Below are 7,273 nucleotides of genomic sequence, written 5' to 3' on the forward strand. Positions count from 1 at the left end.
GATATCTAGCGGACGTACACATGGCTACAGCCACTGAATGACGCTGGTGATAACACAGGTCCCGCTTTCCGACAACACGTTTCCCTCCTTTGGCTGCGCTATCTTTCGCCTTTACATCAATTTAAAATGATCGTTTCAGTAATCAAGTTTATTCGGATATTCTTTGGTGATAAAACATCAAACATGGGCGTCTGAGGCCTAGATTCGCTTCTGTGACCGACCTTGGTTTCGAACGACAGTCCGCGGTTCCTTTTATAAATGGTCACTGCGAGCTCTCAATACGGCAACAAATGGATATTATATTTCAGCTCCCCCATGAATTCACGCCTCTTATCGTCATATAAAATTTGACAAGCTCCTTTCCAGAAGGTACCAAATCCGAAAAATTGAAAAATGTAATAACATGTGGCAGTACTACTCAGAAACATTACCTATGTATTAAAAACCTGTTATTTATGCCAAAACATAACGTATCCGTTATATATTTCCCCCTAAGAGTTGCTGTTCATGATGAAGAGTACCAAATTCAGTCTTATTTCGTTTCCAAGGAGTACCAAATCCCAGCAGCTAATCGTTGTTGGTAATGACGTCACAAACAATATAGCCGACATTTTTTCATGACACTGTATGTTATAAGGATGTGTCTGGCGCTTTTCATGTTCATTGTGAGTTTTTGATTAATTTATGGAGTCTGATATATTATATGAAACTTACAATTTTCTGCCAGAGGGTACCAAACTCATTTTTATTTATGCAGTAATAGTTAAACAAATAAACATTTAACAGAGCTATTTGGCGTAGAGCTTCTCGACATCTGTCTGTATATAAAAATAAAAACGAAGCTGTGAAACATATTCCCAAGATACTGTGGTTTTGAAACGTTTTCTGTATCTCCTGTTAAGTTACATATTTATGGATTTGCTACCTTTTGGAAATGAGCTTCTCATTTGTAGATGACGAATGGCGACCGGAGGAAAGTTTCACATTTACATGTTTTACTTTTCTTCTGTGTATAACTTGAGGAGTTTCAGCAAATTTCCTAATTCAAAAGCTTCTCTGCCCTGAGGCGCCTGACTCAAATGCAATAATGATGTCATCTTCCATGGAAAACAGAAGGTGCAGTGTCGGTGTTTTCTCCGTTGCTCATTCCTTGGATGCGCCTTGAAGTGCCGTAAAAGGCCTGATGTTTTAAAAAGACTGCAATAATTTATAAGATAACGTACAGGAATTACGCGAGACAATGGCATACGCACTGTGTGAAAATAAATTGATTCGTTCGTCATCATGATACCCTTTCCTTTAATTAGACTTAGTTATCCCTTTCTTGTAGGAAAACCAGGCATATAATTGCGTTTGTACCATCCTGTAATCGTATCGTTCGTAGGTTCCGGTGTTCTGTCAAGAGAGTTAAGCAGGTCACTTTTATTTGTGTCCCGTAACCGCAATCATTGGGCAATAAAGCAATTTTCTTTAGGGTGCTCGTGTACTACTTCAAACCGAACACCCTAAGAATGTATGCACTCCCACAAGGGAAAATAGCAAATCACTTAATAAGTCACAGCAGAGGAAGTGACGTTAAAGTTAGAGGGAATCTTTTCCCTAGCAGTGTTATTTGTAAATGAGCAAATAAAAAGTGACACACACTACCTACTTTTATCAAAACATGTTCGCTCGTATTAAGTAACACCTAGCTGCATTAAGACAGTTCCTTTCATTAATTTTCGGTGTACACATGACTCAAAATGGACTTAGGTCCACGGCCAAGCTCAGAGGGAGGGTAAAACTGTCACTCTTTGTATAAAAATGTAATAAAATCTGATGTACACAAATGCAAAAGTAGCAAGGCGGAGCTGAATAAACTTAGGCTAAACTCAATAACCATTACTAGTAGCTAGAGCAGCAGTGGACGTAGTCAACACTTCCATTAGTAATTCTGATGCAGTTTGCTCTTGTCTTTTATTTCCCGAACTGTCCGCCTGCTTAGCTGCGAGGTAAAGTGCTCGCTTCCCATGCAAGCGGGGCCGGGTTCGATTCCCGGCCGGGTTGGAGATGTTCTCCTCTCGGGGACTGGGTGTTGTGTTGTCATCATCATCATCATCATCATCCTCATCAGCGGCGCACAAGTCGCCCGATGTGGCGTCGACTGAAATAAGACTTGCACTTGGCGGCCCAGCTTTTCCGGATGGGCCTCCCGGCCAACGATGCCATACGCTCATTTCATTTCCAATTCCGAAACTCTCGAACTTGTGAAGGTACTTTGAAAATATCTGCTCCCATGAGGGCACTGCGTGACATCCTTACACCTCGTGTCATCATTGCTCCTTGAGTCTCATTGATAAATAAAAACTATTTCCTCGTATTTGTTTAAATTGTCACTGGCTCTCTCATATGCTTCCTTATGGAACCTCCTGTCATCGTTAATGTTACTGATTCGGAGTACCTACGTCTAAAATTTGAATTCTCGTGCGTTTTCGCACTTCAGTCACTATGTTCTCAACTTACGAAGTTCAGTAATAAACGCAATGTGGCTTCTTAAAGTAGCACTGGACTGACTTGGTTTGAAACACGTAAGTTGTGTCTGGCTTTAGACCGACACATGAAATTAACTTGTCTCAAGAATATGTAGTTGGTGTTCAAGTGTAAAGTGTATCATGACACTAATCATAATAATATAATAATCAGATTTTCACTATTGGGCTTACTTGTAGTACTGCCCCATGTGATTCATCCTCAGCGTTTGCCGTAGTTAGATCAGTGTGTGTATGTGATTACCCAAGAGACCAGGGTGCTGAGGTCATCGGTCCCTAAACTTACACACTGCTTAAACTAACTTATACTAAGAACAACACGCACACCCATACCCGAGGGCTCGAACTCCGGCGGAAGGGGCCGCGCAATCCGTGACATGGCGCCTCTAACCACGCGGCGACTGGGCGCACCAGTTACCTCAGTCTTCCAATGTGAGATTTTACGATACAATAGGGCAGAACATACAGATGCAAAGAGTATCTCCAGTGTCGTGGGACCAGTACTAATCATCAAAAATCTGTAACAGCTTTGGTACTGAGTTTGATCAGTAAAGGTCGATTATGTCTCGAAATACGTTATTCCAGTGTGTTTACGGCGTAGCGCCGTATACCGATCCCGCCTTGGAGGCGGTTAAGTGGGAGATGTGTCTCAGAGCCGGAGAGTGGCAGATGGTGACGCGAGACTGGACGCGCACGTTATGTATCAGCCGATAGAGGACAGTATTGCATCGGGGACTGTGATTTAGTTTCGATTGTGCCCACTAGAGTGCACTAAAGTAATAGAATGTTTTTCATAAACTGTTCTAGTATTTTCATAAAGTGTTATTATGTCTTTTTGTGTATGTAAAATGTCATGAACGTGTTTTAGGAGTATGAATGATGCGTGAGTGTGGTTTAAGGTTAATATGAAGATAATTGTTAAAGGAGTTACGTAGTGGGATTTAGTGTGGGAACATTTCGAAGAAGTATGGATGTGGACAAAGGGGATTTTTGTAGAATAGATTTGTAAAGCAAATTTATGCTAAAAAACTTTATGCATAAACAAAACTTCAGCATATTAGATAATTACGTCGGTAAAAAGTGCAATCGTTAGATTTACTGTATTGTGATTGGCTATTGATGAAAAGTGCGGACTGACGCGTGAGGATGTTGTTTTGCTATTGGCTGTTGAGTAAACAGACCAATGGTAAAGCAATATTCTTCGCGCTCCTTTCTGTGCTAGTAGAGAAGATTAGAGTACTCTAGAGAGGAGTCGGGGCCTATCCATCAAACAGTTAGAACGTGTGTAGTAGTAGTTCCGATGGAAATGATAAGTTGCCGGATCTGGTGTGTTGTAAAGTGACGGCATAATTATTCCGATGGGTGTGTAGAAATTTCGGAATTTTTAAGTGAATTTTGTGACAAGAAAAGACATAAATTCCGCGTGGCGTATTGAGCTGGTCGGTGGCTAAAAACTGTGACTGCATTAGGTACTGACAGACTTTAAATTTGTCGAGCTTTCTCAATCAAACACAATCCGTATTTTTGTAGCTATTACGTTTTCGGGAAATGCAACACCATAAACTTGCTAACGTGAGTGAAAGGGATTGTGAGTGACTGTGTTAAGACTAGCACGGGCTTGGCAGTGATACTTGTTCACCTAAGTTTCAGAATATATTAATTAAGGACAGAATCCCCAACCTTTCATTTCGTGTGAAAACTTTCTCCCGAAACATAGATTTGTGACTTTAACAGCAGCCTGGTTCACGTCGAAGTACAGTAGGTTTCGCTCGGCCACCCTACTGATGATACGCTGAGACAATGTTCACAGGTAGGTGCAGGTTCGTTACAAAGGGACGGAAGGAACCGCGCCGCCGCATGTTGTACTAGTGTTATTTCGTTCAAAAGGTCGATTTAACTTGACGTGATTGTCTAGCAGGGACTGCGTAATTCCGGCCTTAGGAGGTAGTTCCGCTACGGGCTCAAAGTTTGTAAAACGTCTTCAGTCACAGTTTCTACCAGCAACTTCGGTGTATGTACTGCAACGCGCCTAGGGTAAGCATATTAAGAAGGAATATTGAGTCACTTGCGTGTTAAATTGTGTATAACTGCGTATATTAGCAAACTTTATAAGGTCGATTGTGATGGGTCGCTAGGGCACTCTGTAGCGTATGGGTCGTGGCGCAGTGTTGCTTATCGGCGCTTGATACGTGCAATCTCAGTGCCGCCGAGTTGCGCAACCGCCCTGGCGGCTGTGGCGGTTTCCCGCTTCGGCTCCACAGGCAGCTGTTACGAAGAATATTCACTACTAGTAGGCGGCAATATTCCGTTTTATTAGGCAGTATCAAAACCTACACTGATTCGTGGTACGCGCAGGTGGCGTCCATGGAATTCCTGTTTATGCTAATATAGAAATATTTCAATCAATATTTAGTAATTTTGAATTTGAAGATCAATAGCCTCAGGAATCTCGTATAATGATTACACAAACTCACTTCAGAAAGTTTAGACTTTTCCTAAGAAACTAACACATAAATAACCTATTTCATCTTGGTCTGATAGCAAAAATAGTGAGGGTAGTCCGGAACAGGGATTGTTTGGATTAGAGTTCATCATAACCGTAATTTTATTTGCAATGCTGTTGTGGTTCAAATATTTCATGCCAGGTTCGGATATTTGCTTATCTTCCTCGCAGCGGCCGAATCAATAATATGCATACAGTAGCAGGGCCCTTGTTCGTATATGGACCTCCATTAACCAACTAGGACAGGATGATAAATAAGGCAATCCAAGCCAACAGGAGGTGTCTTAGCAGGGTGGACAAAATTATGTTCAGCCAATAACTAAATTTACCACAGTATTAGTTCGTGGAAATTAAATGGCTAAGTCATGTTACTTGTATAACCCAATAAAATCTTTTCAAAGAGTCGTGGTTAGTGGACATTATTATTCAAAAGGCTTACGAGAAAGCCACGAAAGAGCAGTGAACATTCCAGGAAAGGAGTCATGAATAGTTTATTCGGTATACGACAGTGGTACAGGGTATTAATTTGTCGATCATTACTCTAAATGAGCGATCGATTCATCATCAAATCTTTGCGTTTCACTTTTCTTTTCCATTATTTCCAAAGAAGGACATTACGATGTAACTGTAATAGGAATGAAACCGTGTTTTTCGTATCGGGTGATAGTATTAGGAATGTACGACAGGTTGAGTTGGAGGCTACGTTCCAGTTTGCATTCCTCGTAATTGCAAGTGTACGGCTTAGGGCGTGGCCGAACGAAGACGCGGGACGTCCTTTGTGCCGGGATTGACTAAGTTCCGCGTGACGTTTACATTCTTTATGATGGCCGCCACACGATGGAGAAGGGGAGATCACTAATTCACGCTCCTTGTGATGTATCTATGTGGCGTACATCACAAAATTTATTGTTATTCTCAGTTTATAACTAGACTCTTGGGTCCTAATGGGATAACATTATGGTGTTCTCTAGGTAATCCACGGCTGCAAAGCGCCAACACGTTTCTCCTAATATTCCTTATGGTAGTGTACTACATATCTCGGCACTGGCGAAAGTAAACTTCCTTTGGTTGACTCCGTAGTTCAGAAACAGGTTCACATTACTGCAAAGACATGGATTACAGCGTGTGGAAAATTTCATTAAGACTAATTCCCTCCAAAACAATTCATTAAAAGAGTACAAAATGGTTGCGAATTATGCCACCTACTTCAGAGTCGGTTTTCTAAATAATTTGAACAAATACAGTTACCTTACATAGCATTTGCTGTTTCAGTGAGTGTTCTTCAGTTAATTATAAGTCTTCGTAACTGGCTTTTCTTTTTAGACCTGGCTGTCTGATTATTCAATTAATGAAACACACCAAATGAACAATGAATCCTCTGCGAGCGCATGGTCATTATCTGTGGTCGTGATCGGCTATCTGGTATATTCAAAAGGTCATTGCTTAGCTATGTAGTAGATTGACTGAGACTGGAGGGATAACTGTGTGGCGGTACAGTGTCAAGCTCTCTATATATCAGCAGAAACAATGTGAAACCTCAGTAGAATATCTTCTTCTATGAGTATTATTCAACCATCTCATTATAATGAATTCGTTGAGCGTCACTGTGAATCACATGGAAAGATAAAACTGGTAACCTTTCTACTAGAAAGTAATTCATATCCTTTGCATACACACAGACACTTGAGTGAGGCTCGTATAGACCGTAAGTGTTGCTGTGAAGTTAATTATTGGTAAGTATATGAGAGGCACTCCGTAATATTTTAACAGCTAATCCGTTTTGCTTATACTCATCAATTCTAATATTTGGTTGTCACAAAACTGTACTGTGCTCAGTTCAGAATCATTTAGATCGAACGGAAAAAACGTAGTAAAACTTGCTATATCCCATCTTCCTTAGTACGGAGTTTTGCTAAATACAGTCCAGGTCATTCATAGCTTGACAGTTGCCATCCGTTTGACTCGACGGATAATCTTCTCATAGGCCTAATAGTAGCTTCACAGTTTGCCCCCGACTGCTTAGCACAAATTGCCACAGTTGTAATAGCTTCTGCTGTTCGATAGATCATCACTTTAATCGTTTTGTCTTTTAAGACAACTCATTTCATTTTCCACTGCTCTAGCTACTAATCCTTAACGCTATGACTTATTCTGCAACATAGCGCACTTGTGTGTGATAAAGTGGTGCAAGCATCTTCTTCTCTCATTTTGAGGGGTAGCATGCATCTGTTTTGCAATTGAA

The sequence above is a fragment of the Schistocerca serialis genome, chromosome 8, assembly GCF_023864345.2.
Source record: "Schistocerca serialis cubense isolate TAMUIC-IGC-003099 chromosome 8, iqSchSeri2.2, whole genome shotgun sequence".
Taxonomy (NCBI): Eukaryota; Metazoa; Arthropoda; class Insecta; order Orthoptera; family Acrididae; genus Schistocerca; species Schistocerca serialis.